Below are 19,215 nucleotides of genomic sequence, written 5' to 3' on the forward strand. Positions count from 1 at the left end.
GTTTTGTGGGTTATTTTCGCCTGCCGTTACAAACAGAAAGGAGAAAGGCAGAATCATATGGGAAAGAGGTTCAAAAATACATTCCCTCTCGTGTGAACTCAAGTCTGTTTAACAAGAAAAGCCAGCAAGGCCACGCACAGTAATGCTGAGAAAAAGGAAATGGTATTTCATGTTCGCCAGAGTCATAAATCTTACCAGTGAGTCTCTAACGGCAAAACGATGAGCAGGGGAATTTTTATACCCAGATAATTGGTTGCAAGTTGATATCAGGTTTACTGTGCCACGCACATGGCACACGTAGCACCAGCGGCGCGCCACCTCCTCAGTGCCCAAAGCACCGCCTGGGGTTTTGGCTGCTGCTGGCTTTGCCAGGAGATGCAAAGCCAAAACTCCCAGCCATGTTTAAAAAAAAAAAAAAGGTTCAGTGAAGGTGGGTATTTCTGCTCCACAGAAATTCTTTTGTGGGGGACACAGAAATGGGTTTTCAGCGGGGAAAATGAACTACACTTACAATGCTGGCTCCTCTGCCATGTGGGATGTGGATTAAGAGGATGCAGACAGAGGACCTCATCCACCATTAACATCCTGGTCGCTGGGGTGGGCACGGTCATGGACACTGCAGAGCAGGCACGCTGGTCAGGGTAAAGGTCAACCCACCACAGCAGAAAAAGCAGGCATGCATGAGGAAATTCATGAGCCAGAAGAAGGTGCGGAGGGGCCTCACAAGGACTGAAGTCACCAGGGCCTTCGCGCCACCTCTGGTGGGGATGAGGCAACCCGTCACACCCCTCTACCAGCTTTCGTTCCTCGACATCTTGTTTTGCTTCAGAGTGTAGCCAGGCACTTCCACTAATGGCAGACATGAGGGAAAACTCCACCGCTTCTCAGTCAGACCCTGCTTCCAGTTGAAGAAGACTTTCGGTTTCTAGATGAGAGGATATCCAGGGGCAGCTGTGCTGGCAGCTACTTGCCGGTGAGCACCCCAGGCACTCCTGACACTACCTCCAAAGGAACCAGCTTGGTCTAGAGGAGGTCTGGGAGCATTCATCCCCAAAAGACTTCCCTATGGGGCCCATGTTAGAGAAGGGAACGGAGAGGACAGCGACTTGCTCCTCTAAGACTGGCTGTGAGAGATGTAGCAGAGCGGGTGCAGCTCACCCCTTCTGCATCATGATCTCCTTCCTGCCCATCTTCTTCACTCATTTTTTCCTCCCAGCCCTTTGCAGATACACGACACTGCTTGGTCACGCTCCTTTGCTGGTTCAAAAGAGCTGGAGACTGGTAAGGCTACGGGGCAGACCAGCTCCACCATGCCCACAAGCTTCACCTGCACGGGATTGAGCAACAGCTCTCCTGTGCAAGGCTTGGTTCTCTTGCTACCATATGTTAAACCGGCAGACCGGTCTGTATTTACTGCGTTAAACTACAATTATCTTTTTTTTTTTTTTCTTTTAATCCCTCAGCCTAATGGTATGCAGCTGCCACAGTTTTCTTTCAACATATCACTGGCTCTCTTTGAGCTGATTATTTAGATAAGGAACCATAGCCAAAAGACATGAAAAGATGGGTCCAAATTTAAAACTCTCAGCTGAGCAAAGAATTTCATTCAAAGAACTGTACAAAGGGGGAAGGGGGAGGCTCACAACACAAACAAAGGTTTTGTTTACTACTGATATAAACAGCTGAAACACTCCCTGTCACTGGGTTTAAGGATCAACGCACAACGCACTCAAAGCACTGCTGATGGGTATTACAGCTGCCACACAAATCTGTGTGAATGCCAGTATTCGTGTCATTTTTTTTCCAGATGGGAATTGAGGGAAAATCTCCCAATGAATCTCACTTTACACTGAAACAACCTCCTTGTGATGTAGAATAGCTCCAAGACAACAGCCCCTTCAATTGAACTGCTGCTGCTCAGCAGGTTTCTTTGGATAACAGTGTGGTGTGTTTTTTTTCCTCAATTCAAGACAGTTGCATGTATTTGCTTTTATTGCTAGCATAATGTTTACTATTCTAATCAGAACATTCTGTAATCTTGTCTAAATGTTTTATTATTAATTGCTACGCCCCCCACCCCACCCTAATAATTATCCTCTGGAGAGGTAAACAATTCAACACAAGTTACTTTAGCTGAAGCCATGAATATGCATTATTTATTTATTTAGGTAAACAGTAATTAAGAAAAATCACCCAGACCGTCTTCTCTTTGAAATGAACACTACTTCACCAGCCTTGCCATGGGAATTGCAAATCCCTTAAACACATATATCACTTTGTCCTCCTCCGTTGTGATTTTCATTTGAGAGCCTCAGAACACGTAACAGCAGCCAGGGAAACAGCCCCTACGTTATCTAAGGCCACACAGTGCGTCCAGAGCATCCAGACTCGCTCTCAAGGATGAGCAGTAGGTGCCCAGATGCTGGCAGAGAAGAAAGAAGCAACATTTGAGGTGCAGAATGAGAACCAGAATGCAAATACTGGCTCCGTACTTACAATGGTATAAGCACAGCTCTCCCTTCTTCACGCTCTCATGCTCTTCGGATATCCATAACCCACTGATTTTTAATGTTTTGTTTTTTTTTCAGCAAGGCAACCTCTATTAACACCACAATGCTGGCAGTGACCCCTCTGCACTGTCTGTGGAGAGGTACAGAGGGGTATGTCCTGGAAAACTGAGGGGCTGGCAGCACCGCTGCCTCTCAGTGCTAATGGGGCGAGTATTCAGCACCAAAATGCAACCAGCTGTGCAGAAGACAGGGCAGCATTTGACTGATGGAAACATTTCGATTTATTCATGTTGGAGAAGGGAGATACCCCCGTATGCTGCGTATATAACTTATGCATTAGGCAATAAGAAGCTGAGTTTCTCCATCCAATTCCACTAGTGTGGATTTCTTCCTCAATAATACATGGCCTCAAATATTCCAACATCCTGTCCTACCTAATACTTCTACCAACTTATACTGAATGTCATGACAGAATCAGACAGCACTACAGGCAATGAAACCATTCATGGGGAACTCATTGTTTTAAACCAAAAATTAGACATGTCAGGCAGTCCTGACATGGTTGATCATACAGCCTAAGGATCCCGCTGGCAGACACTACAAGAAAGGAATCAAAATGTCTCCCAAAGACAAAGGGATTTTTGCATATCTAAAATTAATAAGTAAATAGATAAAACTGCGGTCTGGGCTTTGTTTCAGTTTTCAGAGCTAATTTCCGGCCACCGTTCAGAGAAACGCTTTGCATTTCAATTTCTGAGTCACCCGCTTTAACAAGTGCACTTGCTGGAATTACTAAGCACGGGATCTGATCAAAATATTTTGCTTTCTGAATCAAAGTTCTTTTCATTTTTATTGATGTGCACGGATCTATGAACGTAACGTGGTGACTGGCAACCTGGCTGTGTGTGGCTACGGTCCTGGTGTACGATGCGATCGGTCAGGGAAGCCCTCTCCCAGCGGGCGCCCGACATCCCAGCGAGGCACGGGGACACGTCCTCCGCTCCGCACAAACACTCAGCACACGTTGACGCTGGTCTCTGGGATTGCGATCACAAAATGACACACGCTTCCAGAAACATGTTTGAACATCAGGTATGAATGAAAATCATTCCTGAAAAGAATCTGTTATGAAACCGAAAATCGGAGACCGCTGCAGTGTTGTGCCTAAGTTGAGTCATCAGTTCCCTTTATAGCCTAATAATTGACACTGCCTTGATCAGAATGACTGATCCGAATGTTGCTTTGTGTTTGTGTTTTTTTGTTGTTGTTTTCTTTTTTTTTTTAATAGATTTCCTATGTAAACAACCTGCCTGTCATCTTGCAGAAGTGTTTACGTTTGCCAGATCACGGGAAACATCTGTCAAAAACAGATTTCACTCTCTCCAGTCAACTCGGTACAGTCTGAAACAGACTGTACTACAAAGAAACCAAAAACAGGTCTTGTTACGGAAAGAATACGCTGCCAACTCTCAGTGGAAGCACCGATTTTACTGCATTTTCTTGGCATTAAATGCTGCGAAGATGATTAGAATAGTTCCTTCCTTTCCCTGTGGGATTTCTCCCCCAAAAGAAAGTCCTGGGAATTTAAGAGCTTCTCTTTTCCCCTCTCCCTGCACTTTTCTGAAATGCGGTATCTTATAGGAAGAGACAGATACGAGAAGAATCAAGGTGCAATGAAGTTTCAGACACGTGTACTTGGATAACAGGGTGATTCCCCTTCTGATGCTTCCAGCAAACAAACACTCTCGTGTGTCTGCATTCCTCAGATCACACCTCCCCAAAATAGTCCATTAATTATTATTTATTTTTGCAACTTCTAAACAGGCAAAGATCAAGTGAGACCGCAACTGCCTCTAGTGGTGTTTTCTAAAGAAAAGGTGACATAAAACTGGGTGGTTGCTTCTACCAGGATACGGATGATGCTAGACAGCCATACTGTGTGTCACTGCCATTTAATTTGCCCTGCGACAGCAAAATCATTAGAAACAACAACAACAAAAAACAACAAAGAAACCAAATGGAGAAACGGGTGTGAGACTTCAAAAAAAACCAAACAAACTAACAAACAAAACAAAACAAAGGATTAGGCTACACCATCAGCATGAAAATGGAGAAGATACAACTGGGGCAGGAGCACAAGGCTCACTGGGTACCAATCAGGTGTTATGTCTGGGACTAAACACAGTCCCCTGTTAAATGGACCAGTAATTTTAGATTATGGGGACTGCTTTATTTGAAAAAATTAACAGCAGACGCATGATCTTATTAGAAATATATCCCTGGATAGGTGATAAATGAATGGCCATGTCTATATTAGCCTCTGTAGACTGAAACCACCAGTTCTATGGAGCTGACATGATGCCCAATTTTTGTGCTTTGCCCCGCAGTAACTCCAGCCTGGTGCAGTAGACTGAGTGCCCAACAGCAGCTGGAACACATCAACAGCACTGCTAGAGCACAACTTTCCGCTTTTATCAGCTATAAAAGCTGATACGGGCCAGCCCAGTATCTCATGGATTACAGAGCATGCTACTGATTCTTAAAAACAGGGCATGGAAATGGGAGAACCTCAATATACTTTGGAGAAGATGGAGGGGGACCTATCTAAACAAAGAGTACTGAGAATAATCCAATGGTAGATTTTAAAACAAGAAGATGGAAAAATCCAAAGTTGTGCTGGAGAAAAAATGATGAAACAAACTGGTAAAAAGGGAAAGGAAAATGGTTGACTGGCTGGAGATGATGTTAGATTTTATTTCCCTAATTGTGGTATATAGCTGGACTTGAAACTAACAATATTTGCAAAATACTGTACTCTATCTCCTTTGAATGGGGCAGAAGTGTATTTAAAAAGTAGTCTTGCTTTTCAATGACAAAATAATCTTAATGCAAGCAATTTACACAGCTCTTTTGAGCTAAGCAATCACTGCATAGCTACATTTATGAAACAAAACTATGAGAATACTAAACAAGACACAATATCAACTGTGATTTAGAAATGAAGTCGATAAGCATATAGTTTTAGTCGTATTCAGTACAGAAACCAAGGAGTATCATCAACTTTGCAACATATTTGGAGAATCTCGTATTTTTCTGAACAACACTTTCACCTGCGTCAGCTACGTCAGAAAGAAATAGAAACACACTCCCAAAACGTGAGGAGACATACTATTTTGGCAAAATTTGAGAAGACTGCACTTAGCTAGCACTGTTTTTTATCTGTCTGACCTAGAATTACACATGCTTTCAACCACAACTTTTATCAACTTTTTTAAGTTTTATCATTCCAAGGTACAAAGGTGGCAACACTCGGAGGAAGCAGTGAAAGACTGAATGGGAATTAAAAGCACTTTGCACTCTCAAGCAAGCCAGGGAAAGAATCCTATTTAGCTTCAGGAGAGCACTGCCAATACTAACAAAACATTTGTCGTCTGGCACTACATGCCAGTAGGTAGCGTACAAACCTGCACTAGTGTTTTGACACAAGCTAAATGGGCAAAGTTTGAAGCGTCACTTGTATCTGCCATGGTAGCTTTTCAGTTCATTTTGCACCATCTCCTGAATGTCAGGGTACAAAAAAAAAAAAAGGCAGGGGGAGACAAGGTAAAACAGAAGTCAAAGCTTCAAAAAGCAAGGTAACTAAATTAGCAAATACCGTATGTTAAATATCTGTCTAGTTCTCTCTATCAGCTTAACTCAAACAGAAAACTTGGACACTACATATACTTTTTTCTCCAGTTTCATGCCCTCTGAAAATGAAAGCTTAGTATCAGTATATTCACCATCCCAGTTAAATGTTATCACTCCAAGAAGCAGTACGAACCAACATGCGCTAATCCAGAATCAAAGCCAATTCCATAACCACTACACAGAATAATTCTTTTTGCAAGCTCCAAGCTCCCTTCTCTGCTCTTCAACTCTGGCTATATCTGCTCCAGGGATCTTGGGCATGAGCCACGCTCACAGCTCATTCCTGTAATGAAAATGTTCTCTGCTCCCAGCAACTATAACTTAACTTTGCCATGTAAAAGAGAGCCTCTCTTTCCAATTCTCATGGCTTTGGGAGATTTTTTTTTTTTGACTCATATCACAAAACCTGCCCATTCTGCCTTGATTATCTTGTTTTATTACTATCTGTAGCCCTGGCATTTGTTTGAAATTTTGTTAAAAATAGGCAGTTGCATAAAGAATGACTAGTACAGCAAATGCTGCACCAAGCGATGTTATATATTTTATTGCATACAAACTTGGTATGCCAGAACCAACAAAATCAATTATTTGGGTCTGAAAGCATATTTTTCCTCTCCTGCTTGCAACAGTGTAATCTTGGCAGAAATAACTGAGAAAAGAAGCATGGTGGTAGGCAAGAACTCCTAATAACATAAGATCATGATTGGATCAAGTGCTGTGCTTTGGGACACATCTCCGGGAAGAGAGAATAACAATGCTTGCGTTCTCAGCGTGTGACAAGGATACTTGGCATACTATCTGCTCGGCCATCATCCCAAATTACTAATTACCTGTGCCAGTGTCCTTGTCGCACTGAAAAAGTCTGCTTTTCCCTGAAGATCTGCAAGAGAAAAATTAAATCAAATGCTTTCCCATTTGTTCAGAGTGGCTAATGAAAAATTCATTAATGAATACTTGGGCAAAAAGGCTCTCTCTGCAATTATAGCACGCGGTCATAAAAGCCAATGCATGATGGCTGGTGAATATTTCTCTGCAGAAATTGGCCCAACAAAGCTTCCTACTTGGTAGTGAGAGGAAGTTCTGAATAAATATTTGTTTTCCCGTATTTATTTCTACACTGGGCGAGACAAGACAAAAGGATGTTTACATGCTGAACTCATTTCAGGTTTTGCTCTTTGTGCACAATTTGGTCTGTAAGGTTACGGGGCTTTTAATCTCACATACATTGTGGACTGTATGATCATCACCATCATAATGAAACCAGACAGAATTTACTTCCCGTTCCCCCACCCCGACACCGGGACGGCACGCTGAAATGAGAGAGTTAGTCATGTAAGACTGAGCTAAGAACGCTATGCAACATGTCAGCCACTTGGCTCCATCCCCGCCTGAAACGGTGCCACTGGAAGCTGCTCCTGCCAACGCGCCACCAGGCTGAGCGGGTCAAGCAGCAGTGTCACCCAAACCAGAAAGATCAGAAGATGTGCAATTTAGCTTGTCTGCAGGAAAGGCGGACGACAGTCCCTAGGTGTTTCTACAAGTCCTTTTGCTCTAGGCACAATCAGATTTTATTGAACCGTAATCCTAGATAAGTATACTGAATCTTACAGCTGAAGTCAATTACAGTGTGTTAAATGGCAGGCTTCCTGATCTGCAGGAGGGAAATCACTTCTTCGGTATAAGACCATATTGGTTCAGCAACTAGTTACTTGCCGCTTGGGCATGGTGTTGAAACAGCAGTGGACAACTAAGCATTTTGCCTTACTTTCAGGCACCAGTCTTCCTGAACTGTGAGCAGACCAAATTCCTGGGCTCACCAGCTGGAGAAGTGATAAGCACGACAGGCAGAGAGGGGACATCCAGTGACAGCACCACCACGTCTCAAACACAGCCATGTTCTCTTGGGGTTGGGGACTCTGAGATAACCAGTCTCAGAAGGGACGAGACATCACTTTTCCTGTAATTGAAGATCCTCGCACTCAGAGGCTTAGGTTAGATGCAGCAGCCAACCCTGAGCTGGTTCTTTATTCATCTAAAATGGGAGTGTCTCAACCAAAATCAACAGGGTTGTTCACGGGTCTCTCCACAAGACAGGGAAAACTAGGTGCAGTGAAATGGTGGTGAAAACAAACAGGAAAGCAACTTGATGACAGCTGAAGAAGATGCAACCTGCCCAAGACAAAGACTGACTGCCATTCCAGAGTAAGGAACAAGTGGAGAAGGGAGGACCTCGGAGATGGAGGAGGGAAGAGCACACCTTGTGCCACTTCTGCATCCTACCAGATGCGAGTCACGACAGGGAAGAAACTTCTCGTGAAAGGACCAGGATAGAGAAAACTGGTGGCAGAAATTTGTCTGGGTAAGTATGGGTCTGACAGGAAGGCAGGGGAGATGTTTCTGTGGCCACAGAAAGACTGAAATATGGCAGGGATGGGAGGACAATGCAGGTCCCAGTGAGGAGGAGGATCTCTTATTAACCCTGGCCACTTGGAGAAAGGTGAGGATCAGGTCAAAGGAGGCTTTAAGAAAACAGGGCCAAATAAAAAAAAAAAGGGAAGGCAGTAAGAAGGTGGGAGCACAGGAAACAGAAAGAGCTTTTGAGAAACAAAAGTGAACATGGTCTGAATGTGAACTTATGTGTACTTTCAAGATCTCATCAATGGCTGGAGAAGAGCATTAGTAAGTGGAGAAGAAAAACAGTGTACAGGGCTCCACGCCCTCTTCCCAGAGAAATAATTCCTGTAAATGCTGAGAAAAGTTTAACTATCAACCCACAAGAGATAAAAAGGACACATCAAAAGGCATGTGACTTGTCATTTCTGATTCCTTACTCAGAATTAGTATCGGCACCATGTGAGATTCATATCAAAATCTCTTAAATGAATATTGCCTATCAGGGGCTGAGTGGAGGAGCAGAGGGACTGAAGGCCAACTGTAGTGCTGGGCTCATGGGACACCCTCAGCAGGCACAACGTACACCTTGCAAGGTGGCCAAGAAGGTGATGGCCAGCTCCCTTGTACTGCCTTCATCAACCGAGTAGGGTCACCTCTGGTAACCTCCTGAACAGGCTCAAGTGTTCTCCAGTTTCTTTCTTACACACAACCATATTTAAATGTCAAGAGATCTCTGTGTAATTCAGGAGATGACAGAAGCTGCGTTTATGATCCAGTTGGGTTTGTGTGGGTCGTGTGTGTCAAGTAGATAGGAATGACTCAAACTATGAAGAGGCAGACCGTGAGGAGAGAGGCGAGAGACAGGGAATATTCCAACTGCCTGCCGCTGCACAGGCAGAGCCAAACTCCATGAGAAACAGATCTGAAAGACCCAAAAAAGGGGGAAAAAAAGCAAACAACACCTTCCTAGATCTGGAAATCACTTTCTCTACTCCTAAACAAACGAAATGCAAAAAGCATGGGTAGTTCTTCTCTGTGAGGAAGCTCATCCCACTCACGCAAGTCGCCAGGCTGGCTCTCCCCATTGCAACATACACATTTTTCAGAAGCACCAGTAGGCTTCACCTTCCTGACACACCTCTGGAAGGGAGGAGGATGATCTCTGTTTTAAAAATGAGGAAGTTGGTCATGGGGCAGATGAAGGAGGTTGCCTGAGAACGCACAGGAAACCTGTGACTGAGGCGGGGAACTGAACCCAGACCATGAGTTCCAGTTGGGTGCCCCGTCCAAGCTGGGTGGCCAACAGACCACCTTTTCTACCGGGGCTTTGAAATTTAAGTTTGGTGTGTTTTTTAATTAATGTGTTTTTTTTCATTTGTCTAGCCACTACGTTTCATTTCACTCACACTTCTGCTTTGTGGAAGCTTTTTATTCTGCTTCTTTTTTATTTTGGCTTTAAAAAACCCACAAGTGAACATTAAACAGAATTTAACCTTCACTATTTGGTTTTCTCCCCTACCAACATCGGCCTCTCTCTAGGTCTCAGCATTCAGTGTCCTTTGTTTGTGCACTCTGTGCTCATAATTATGGCTTGATCAAAATGTATCAGTGATTTTCAAAAGGAGGTTTCTTATTCACGGTTTCAAAGAATTACAGCAAATGCGTACTGGGAACAGCAGTGTTGTGAGGCAACAGCCCAGACCTGGTGGGAAAACCAGAGCAAGGAGATGCACAAAAAAGGTAAGTTCCCAAGTAAATGCTCCAATGCTGCTAGGAGTTACATCAAAATGAGCAATCAGCTGAAGAAAAGCTACCAGTAAGCCAACGCATGAGACTGCCTAGAATGTTTTAACAGTTAGGCTAATGAATCACTGTGTACATGTGAGCAGTGTACTTACAGTCAGGGTACTGCAGCTAACTAGTCTCTCTGATGGGTGAGAACAGTGTCTCTTCCATTGTCATCGTGATCTATGGTTTAATTGATATTTGAAAACCTCTAAAGGGTCTTCTAGTGAAAGGCACGTAACATACATTTCTAAGACAAAATTCTGTGGTATTATAGTATTTGCAACAAGTCAAACCCTTATTTCATGAAATAATTCACACTGGGTGAAACACAAGAAGTTTCAAGATATGGAGAAGAAAAAAATATCAAATTTCCACTTGTGTGTAATAACCCACATAGTAAGAAAGAAAAAAAGACGACAGACATTTGTGAGAAAATGCTGCAAAACCACGAACTTTCAAAAGTGCCCAGAATGCTATTTTCACCTCATGTGGATGCAGCCCAAACTATCTACAACTAACCAAGGTGCATCAGAAGAATGTCATCATTCCACTTCCACCACAGAGTATCATTACCTTTTGCCCATTATGCACCCAAGGCTGACAGGCCCTACAAAATAACCTAAGACTTCTATGCTTAAAGCAGCTGAGCAGCTGCAAAAATAACCCTCTAAAAATATTTAATACTTAGTCCCACTCAGCAGCTGGAAAAACAATTACTGATTGAAAAATTCAGTGCTTGATATTACTTAATAGATGGGGAAAAACTATTCCTGAATCATAATTAACATTTTTTTAACTATTTAAAAGCATGCATCTGCTGTTTGAAGCTTCACAGAGAGACAATACGTGGCCTTCTGGCACCATTAAACAGACTAAAGTGGTTGAATTTGAAGGACATGAGGCAGAAAGCCACAGTGGAGTAGGGAATCCTTCAGTGACCTGGTATAACTGAGACTGCACAACTACCTCAGTAGCATGCGCCCTGGGACACCAGGTCTGAACCCAGCCTATGAAGCAAGCAGCAACTACCTCAGGGTAAATTAAATAAACGCACAGCTTCAGCTCCTGGTGCCACAGGGATTCAAACACCGTGACACACGATGAAAGAAAATACAGTGATAACAGCAATAAAGTGAGGCTACCCTCAAAACGGCCACACCGCTGACGGACAGCTCTAGGGCAGTGCCTCCCCAGGGCCTGGTCGCAGCGGGACTTCCTGCTGGGAAGTGCCGCGCCACCACGTTGGAGAAGACCAGAAGCTCTTGTGACACCCAGAGGTGCCAGGCACCTGCCTCCCCTGCTGGAAACACCACCAGCTTGGGCTGGGGCTTACATTCCAGAAGCAGACAGACCACGTACAGGCAGAATGCCAGCCAAAACCAAACTTTCTGTCTTCTAAATTTCTACAGAATTTTCCCCAAGCAACTCCCTGACTAACTGTCCACTAGGCACAGTAGAGGTGTCCCACCACTAGCAGCAACCATGCCCTTTCTAACTCTTGTTCACGTCCACCCATGTTGAATCAAGCCAAGCAGTGGCCCGGTAGGCGTTGATGATGAAATGGCAGTCAGGGTACCTGGCAGAACTGAGTCAAGGATTTTTGTCTCGCACAACCTCACCTGGAGAGTGATCCAGGTGTGCCAGCTGACCACACTGAACAGGAATCCAGAAACAAACCTATTCCAAAAAAAGCTCTCAATTGCTTTACCATTCGGTTTCAAGGACTCAGTGTTGGAATTAGCACTTTTTTTTTTTTCATTTTAAATAGGTTTATGTAAAGCAAATGTAACCTGTAGGGAATATTTTGCAAGGTGCTAAGCAGTTTGAGCAACCTGTATAATGTCCTTAACTGTAAGTGACTTGAGCCCTGAATCATTAATGCTCCTGCCCTTCTTCTCTGAAGTGCCTGTACTATCAGAGGCCATTTCAAGGGAAGTACACTTAAGTCATAAATACCTCTCATATCATGATAACCTGCATCATCATCAGCAGAAAAACAAAGGCAATATAAAAAGAAATAAAATAGGTGTAAAATTTCATGTCACAAACACACCTAAATGGATTATACTTTCAAAAGTAACCATATAAAAGGGCACGATGAGGTTTTCTTGGTGTACTTCTTGAAGTTTTCTAGGATGATGTTACTAACTTTCAGAGTAAACGTGTTCTCAATGACATGCAGATGCACTCAATGCAAATGGCTTTTAATCTGAAATTGGGTCTTTTTCATTGACATATGGTCATCACTGAGACAGACAGATGACCAAATTCACTGCCATTCACAGTACACTGAGGTTCCCTACCCATACCCACAGCATGTTGGTAGACACAACCCAGTGCTCTTTTCAGATCAGTTAGGGCACCTATCCATGACGTATCTTGAATTCAGGTAGGCAGATCACAGTTTATGCCCCAAAGCTAAAATGCTGAAGCACACAAATGCAGGCAGGGATGAACACTAAAAAAACATGTATGCCACAGAGTGAAATACTGCACTGGCAAATGACAAAATAGATCAATATGTACTCTGCCAGATTTGTTTCTAGACTTATAAGTAGCTGTCTATTCTTGGAAATGTTTAGGTACTGTGCTGTGGAGTTTTAAAGCAAGTCACCAAAAAGCCTTTAAAGGATTTTCGATAAATGCTTCAGACATGGCAGTCTGAAGCTCATGTTCTCATGGGCACTGTTACTGTCTAGTAGATATTAGTAAAACTATGAAATTATAAGCAACAGTCAAAACATCCAGAAAATGCCCCCAAAATAAAGAAACCATTCTATGCTGCTTTTGCAAAAATACTTACTTACAACACAGTTCTGGAAGTGATTTCCAAGCAAGCCAACTGCTGCTTTAGACAGTTTACTGGATGGTGTGGCTCAGCTCTTTCATACAAGAAGCACCTACAGTTATATCTGGAAAAGGAAATAAAACCAAAATTCTTTGTGAGCAAATACGCAAATAAAGTCGTTTTTCTTTCTAAAACCATAATCAGGTTAAAACCAGCTTTAGCAGGACTATATGAAATTCTCATGCCAAGCTTCAAGTGTGTTGTCCATTTACAGGAACAAGCACCAAAGCACAGTCAAAGCCGACCTAGGAGGCTGGAGCTGAGAGCAACCATGCTTTGAGAACAAAAACATGCTGAACGTATCAAAGCAGCGAACAACCTGGCGCAGCTGTTTTTCTCATCTAGTTCTACTTGAAGCATTCTCAGGAAACGCAAAATGAAATACTGGCGTTAGTGTCAAAAACCTAGGTGATTTCAGCAGGGCCAAGAACTCCAGGCACCAACTTCTTTTTCTCTCTTGAGTGGGTGTTCACTTGTAAGTTTTAGACATGTTAGCAATTCAATGACTGAACGAATTAATGTTCAACTTAACAGTCATTGTTAGGCTGGGAGGTTATTACTGCTTGTTCTGTTACAGTGACAGATTAAAATAGGTTTGTATCTGAAAAGTTGTTTTCCACAATACATATTCCCTGACTTTTTGTACCAAATCATTTTCTCCCATCACGTCAACTCCTATTGTGTGAACCATCACTGCGAACTCTGCCACAACGGTTGGGATGGGCAAGGAGAAACAGGACGGCGACAGCCAAGGAAGAGATGGAGCTCAGCCCCTGTTACTTCTCTTTGGGCTGCCATCTTCTTTTTTCCAAGCATTTTATGTCGCTTATACGAGACTTCTCGGCAAAGGAGCACACTCACATTTTCAGGCCACGTTCTACTTTTAAAGCAAGCAAACAAAAGCAAAACCCAAAAGCAAAGAAAGGGCTTGACTTTATCCAGCCACCTAGAGAACAGAGAAACCTGTTCACTATCAGGCACTATTTCCACGCACAGGATGGAAAGCTGTGACTTCCCAGACCACAGACTGGAAGGCAGGTTCTTATCAGTGGAAAAAGCAAGCACCAAATTTCAAGGTTGAGCTGACTGGTATGGAAGAAGAAAAAAATACCACTACATGTCTAATTTTTGCAGACTCAGATCCATTTTGTACTAGTAAATGAGTTTTCATCCTTCCCTCCTTCATTTTTTTTTTCTTTCAGGGTAGATAGCAAGCTGCTGACAACTCACACTGTACTAAGAGCTGTTCACACCGCACAAAGTGTTTACCACTCACAACTGATGCTAAAAATTAATTTACAGCACCACTACAGAAAGCTTTGACAAATTGTCATGTGTTGACACAGTCATAAGTTGTTGGTTAAAAAAAGTAACACTTCCCTCTTCTGCCACCTCATGTTTGAGATCAGGGATGGGCACATTATGCAAAGTTTGAGGGTTTGTAAGCTTCACAAATGTTTGGGCTTCACAAAACAAGCTAGGTTGTGAAACTTTTTTCTCTTACAGTTAGGCGTGTGTTTATTGCTAAAAAGACTCTAGTAAGAAAAAAAAAATATCCTTTCTCATCTACCAAGATCTGTGTGTTGTGCAAAACCAGGAGAAAAGGCTGTAAAATAAATAACCCTGCACGACAGTTGTTCTTCCCATGTGAACGATAAGATCAGACCCGTGACAAATACCCAGCTACTCAGAGCTGCAGACACCACCCACCTACTGTAGAAAGGAAAAAAAATATATAGCTGCAAGTAAGAGTTTTAATTGTTCTCAGCTGTCACACAATGTTATCTTAAGTGAACGCATTTATTTCTCAATTCTTCTGTATTGCTCTATAAGAAAAAAAAAAGCAGTGGTGTTCATCAGACGAGGTCCAATTCGATTTCCGTGTACTCAAGATAGTAACCATTAGTCAGCACTTGTGCCCGCGGCAGCTCTTAAATTTTAACTCCTCCTTTTCTTGGTCAGGGCAGGATAAATAATCTGTCTTGTTTACACAGTAGAATTGGTAATGGACACAAAGGCAGTTTTGGCTGAAAGGAGAAGTGTTTCAATAGTACCGTGCTAACTTAAAACGTTAGCCGCACCCTGGACTAAATCATGGCTCAGAAACAAGTCAAAGGCTGGGAAGAACCAAAGCAACAGGAGATAAGCCAGGCATCCACTTGGTCAAGGTAAAATGACCTGAAGTTATCTTCATCTTTCTTTTCTCCTCAAGTTTATCTTTAAGCTGCCCAGCACTTGTGCAGAGCCATCCATGTGAACTAGGGACTTTCATCCAGCAGCCAAGCCAAGCCGATGCACTCCAACGTCAGTAATGAGCAGGACATGAAGACTGCCAGTGCCAGAGAGAAGAAAGGGAGATAAGCTGGGCCCCACATCAGGCAGGAGTTGGAACACTAGAAATAGTTTAGGGCAGCACGACACGGCACAGAGAAAGAAACATTCTCAGCCAAGTGGGCTTCATGAGGAGCACTGAAGAGCCAACTTTCCACCACCCATCTATCCTTCCAACACTGATAGCTCTCATTAAATTCCACCACCTTCTGGAGCACACACTGCACAAGAAGGCGAAGGAAATTCATTCAGGAAATTAACTTTGCAATACAAGGAATTCATATTCTTCCCCCCACACCCCTAACATTCATACAAAGGGGAGATGCTTTGAGTGGTTCCTGACTCCCGAAGGGAGGCATCTTTACACCTTCGCAGAGATGATCCACTCACCCTAGCCTGTGCCTGCAGCAGTGCAAGCAGATGCCTGTAATTTCTCTACTAGACCTGAGGTATGTAATCTCAACCAAAAGGAGCTCCTGCAAAACATTAAGCGGATGAAATTTCATACAGACTCCTCGCTTGCTCACACCCCACACACCTTCTCTGAACTTTTTTTTTTCTGCTAAAATGTAGAAATCTCACACCGCACTATTCGACTGACTTTATTGCCACTGAAATAGATACAGTGTGAACTTGCTTTTGAGACCTTGATTTCATGTTAGCAGTGCACTAACACAGAGATTTTTGCACAACACACATGTAGAAAACTGGTAGCTCCCCATGGACCTACTCGGGCTAGCAGAAGAGCAGCACATGTCCCGGTACAAAATTTCTGTATGACCTGAGATGTTACTCTGAAAAACGACACAGATTACTCTCTGGTACATCTAATGGAAGCAGAGACATTTACGTCATACACTCAGGATGGACATTATCTTGTGCTGCTGATTGGAATGATATCATCCATGATTAATTAGCTTAGATTGATGTACATTTAGAAAAGCAATCAAGAGGCACCTCCTGTCCCCCATCGATAAAATCTTGCAAAATCTCATGCAGGAGCACATGCCTGTTCAAACCAAGGCAGGGCCAGTGCAAGAAAATCAAGAAGGGTTCAGCAACTGGGCAATGCGGACAGGGACACTCCTGTGGCCTCCCTAATCCACACCTCTGTGCTGCCCTTCAGGTTTTGGCACAGGGAGGATGGATGGCAGTGTCTTGGCCAGTCTACAACCCATGGCTGTTTGCACGGTGTTAGAAGAAAGCCACACGATTTCAAAAGTAGAAGGGAACATATGAATCTGTCCTGCTCTCTTGATGATTAACAGTTGGACTTGATGATCTTAGAGGTCTTTTCCAACCTAAATGATTCTATGACTCTATGACTCTGTGATGCATAAATGTTGCCGAAGGGGTAAAGTACAATAAATAAACTGAGAAATTAGTTGTATTGGCACTGCCTGCATGTGATGCAGACTGCGTGGCACAACATCTCTGCCTAGAAAGGAAAAAAAGGAGAGATGCAGCTGTGTTATTCCCTGGGCACCACTGTTCCAGCCAGCGAGGACAATGCTGGGGTTTAAGACAGCCCCCTCCTCTCCCAAAGCAAGAGATGTCAGTGACTACGACGTGGGTAATTTTCCTGTCTCTGTTCTGCACCCGTCTGTACATCGCTGCAAAGGTCACCGCGTCATATCTGTTACACCGAGGTCTGCCGCCCACCAGCAGACAGGGAAGCAGCTTATCTGGGCAGCCTGGCAGGACCTCCTGCAAGCACTTGGGCGAAGGGGAAAAAACCTTGCAGCTTTCTACTGTGTGGGGGCTTCAAAAATAGCTCCAGTTCTTAAGAAGGGACTGAGATGCTCAAATTACCTTGAACTGAAAGGATCTCAACCTACACCAGCTCTGCTCAGCAAAGCCCAAAGACATCGTTCCCTTTCTGACTCTCCCTCCCCGGTGCGGGAGAGAGCGCTCTGGGAAGCGATAGCTCTGTTAGCATGAAATGGTGGGGAAAAGGATCAGATCTTCATTCGTGCCTCTCTGGAACACACCTTAAGCTTCCAGACCTCTCAAGCAGAAGGAACCTGGTGGCTCTGTGAAGAGTTTAATCACGGGAAAGCCAGCATCCACGTTTCCCCTTTTGTGGGCTCCATCCAAAAGGCAAGCACCCCTCAAAGGCAGTGGGAACTGTCTGCCCCTTGCACAGAAATGTACTCAGACACATGCACACAGGCCTCCCTCTGCTCTCCCTCTCACTTTAAGTCTTTTTCTAACTGCATACATTACTGTATTTTTTCACAACTTTCTTAGCATTACATCTGTTGTATGCTGCGTAACAATCAATGCCAGCATTATCTATAGCATTAGCAAAGAAGCAAAACATGTAATTCATTGAAATAGGACTCTCTTCTTCCCCAACTTCTCATAGCCATTTTTGGCTATGTTAAATAAATCCATCTGCTTTCTTGCTTGACTTGTATCTACTGTGATCAAACCTTTACCAAAGCTAGAAGCATTTTGTTTCTAACGAATATATTCCCATGGCTGCTCCCAAGTCAAGTCTCTACTTCTGGCTTAGACAATGTCATACAACTTTTATTGTAATCCAATGCTTACAAACAAATGAACTTTAAAATTCAGTTAAATGACAACACACAGCTGAGGGACTCTGGAGGCTTAGCTATCTCAGGAGCAAAAATCACTCTTTGTACTGCTTTTGTAGAACTGACAGTAGGATTCGCTGGGTGTCTCTGAGCCATCTCACGCCAGAAAAATAACTAGATAACAAAGAAAACCTAGAGATACCAAGTTTTATGAAACCTTTAGCAAAAGTGTTTAAATCAGACCATTTTGGTTAGTACATAATGAAATCCTCAGATCTGCATCACGTGGTTCTGCCTTGCATGTGCAGCCAGGTTATGAGCCAAGAGAAAGAACCAACTCCAGAGATCAGAGATTGGTCTCACCTGCCAAAATACAGCACTGCAGCTGGAAGCTTTTCCTGACCTTTCCATCCCCAGTGACTTCCACAGGAGAAAACGCTGCAGGAAAGGTACCAAAGAAGTTAACTAGTAGCGTATGATTCATCTTCTATCCCTGCTGATAAAGACAACTCAATGAAAAGAAGAACATAAGCCCCACGTCCTCTCAGGTGTGCTCAAGGAGCAAAGTGGTGGGATACTGCAGGGAAAACCTCTGGCACTTAACCCCAAATTACAAAAGAATCCCAATTTCAGGAGTTGCTGGCCTGCACTGAGGACATGTTCAACGCACTGTCTGACCAGCAACGCAGCCGCTCGTGTTGGTGACACAACGTTGAAGAGGCATGTGGGTATATGTGAAAGTTTCACTCAATCCTAAATTGGTCCAGTTCCTGTCTTCCCAATGGCTTCCCTCACCATTAGAAATGCTTTGGTTTGGATTTTAGTCAAGTCTGGTTTACAGTGCTCAAATTCAGCTGTTGAAAAAAAAACCCTGCTGGAACGCCTTACTCATTACGCAGCCTTGCAAAAATTATTAGCTATGTTACAAGGCATTTCCCTTTGGGGACCAGAAAGGGTGAAGAAAGGGGATGGAGAGTGACAGTCTGTGGTTTCTAATGCAGCAGCAAGAAAATAAATAAGTAAGAGGAATACAGGATATAATGTGTTTACATTTGTCAAAACAAGTTTCCTGGAGACAGTGAGGGTTCATGCTGCTGAGCTGTCACTTCTG

The 19,215-nt window shown here is 43.4% G+C and overlaps 1 protein-coding gene across 1 annotated transcript in view; it reads right to left on the bottom strand.

Moving 5' to 3' along the window:
* The window catches only part of BACH2 (BTB domain and CNC homolog 2), a 192,300-nt gene that overhangs the window by 92,612 nt on the left and 80,473 nt on the right, over positions 1 to 19,215 (bottom strand). Inside the window, exon 3 of the mRNA XM_083831518.1 lies at positions 13,186 to 13,294. The gene's annotated coding sequence lies outside the window, so the exon portion shown is untranslated. The remainder of the gene's footprint in view (positions 1 to 13,185; positions 13,295 to 19,215) is intronic.

Source organism: Anser anser (genome assembly GCF_964211835.1).
Source record: "Anser anser genome assembly, chromosome: 3".
NCBI classification, from domain to species: domain Eukaryota; kingdom Metazoa; phylum Chordata; class Aves; order Anseriformes; family Anatidae; genus Anser; species Anser anser.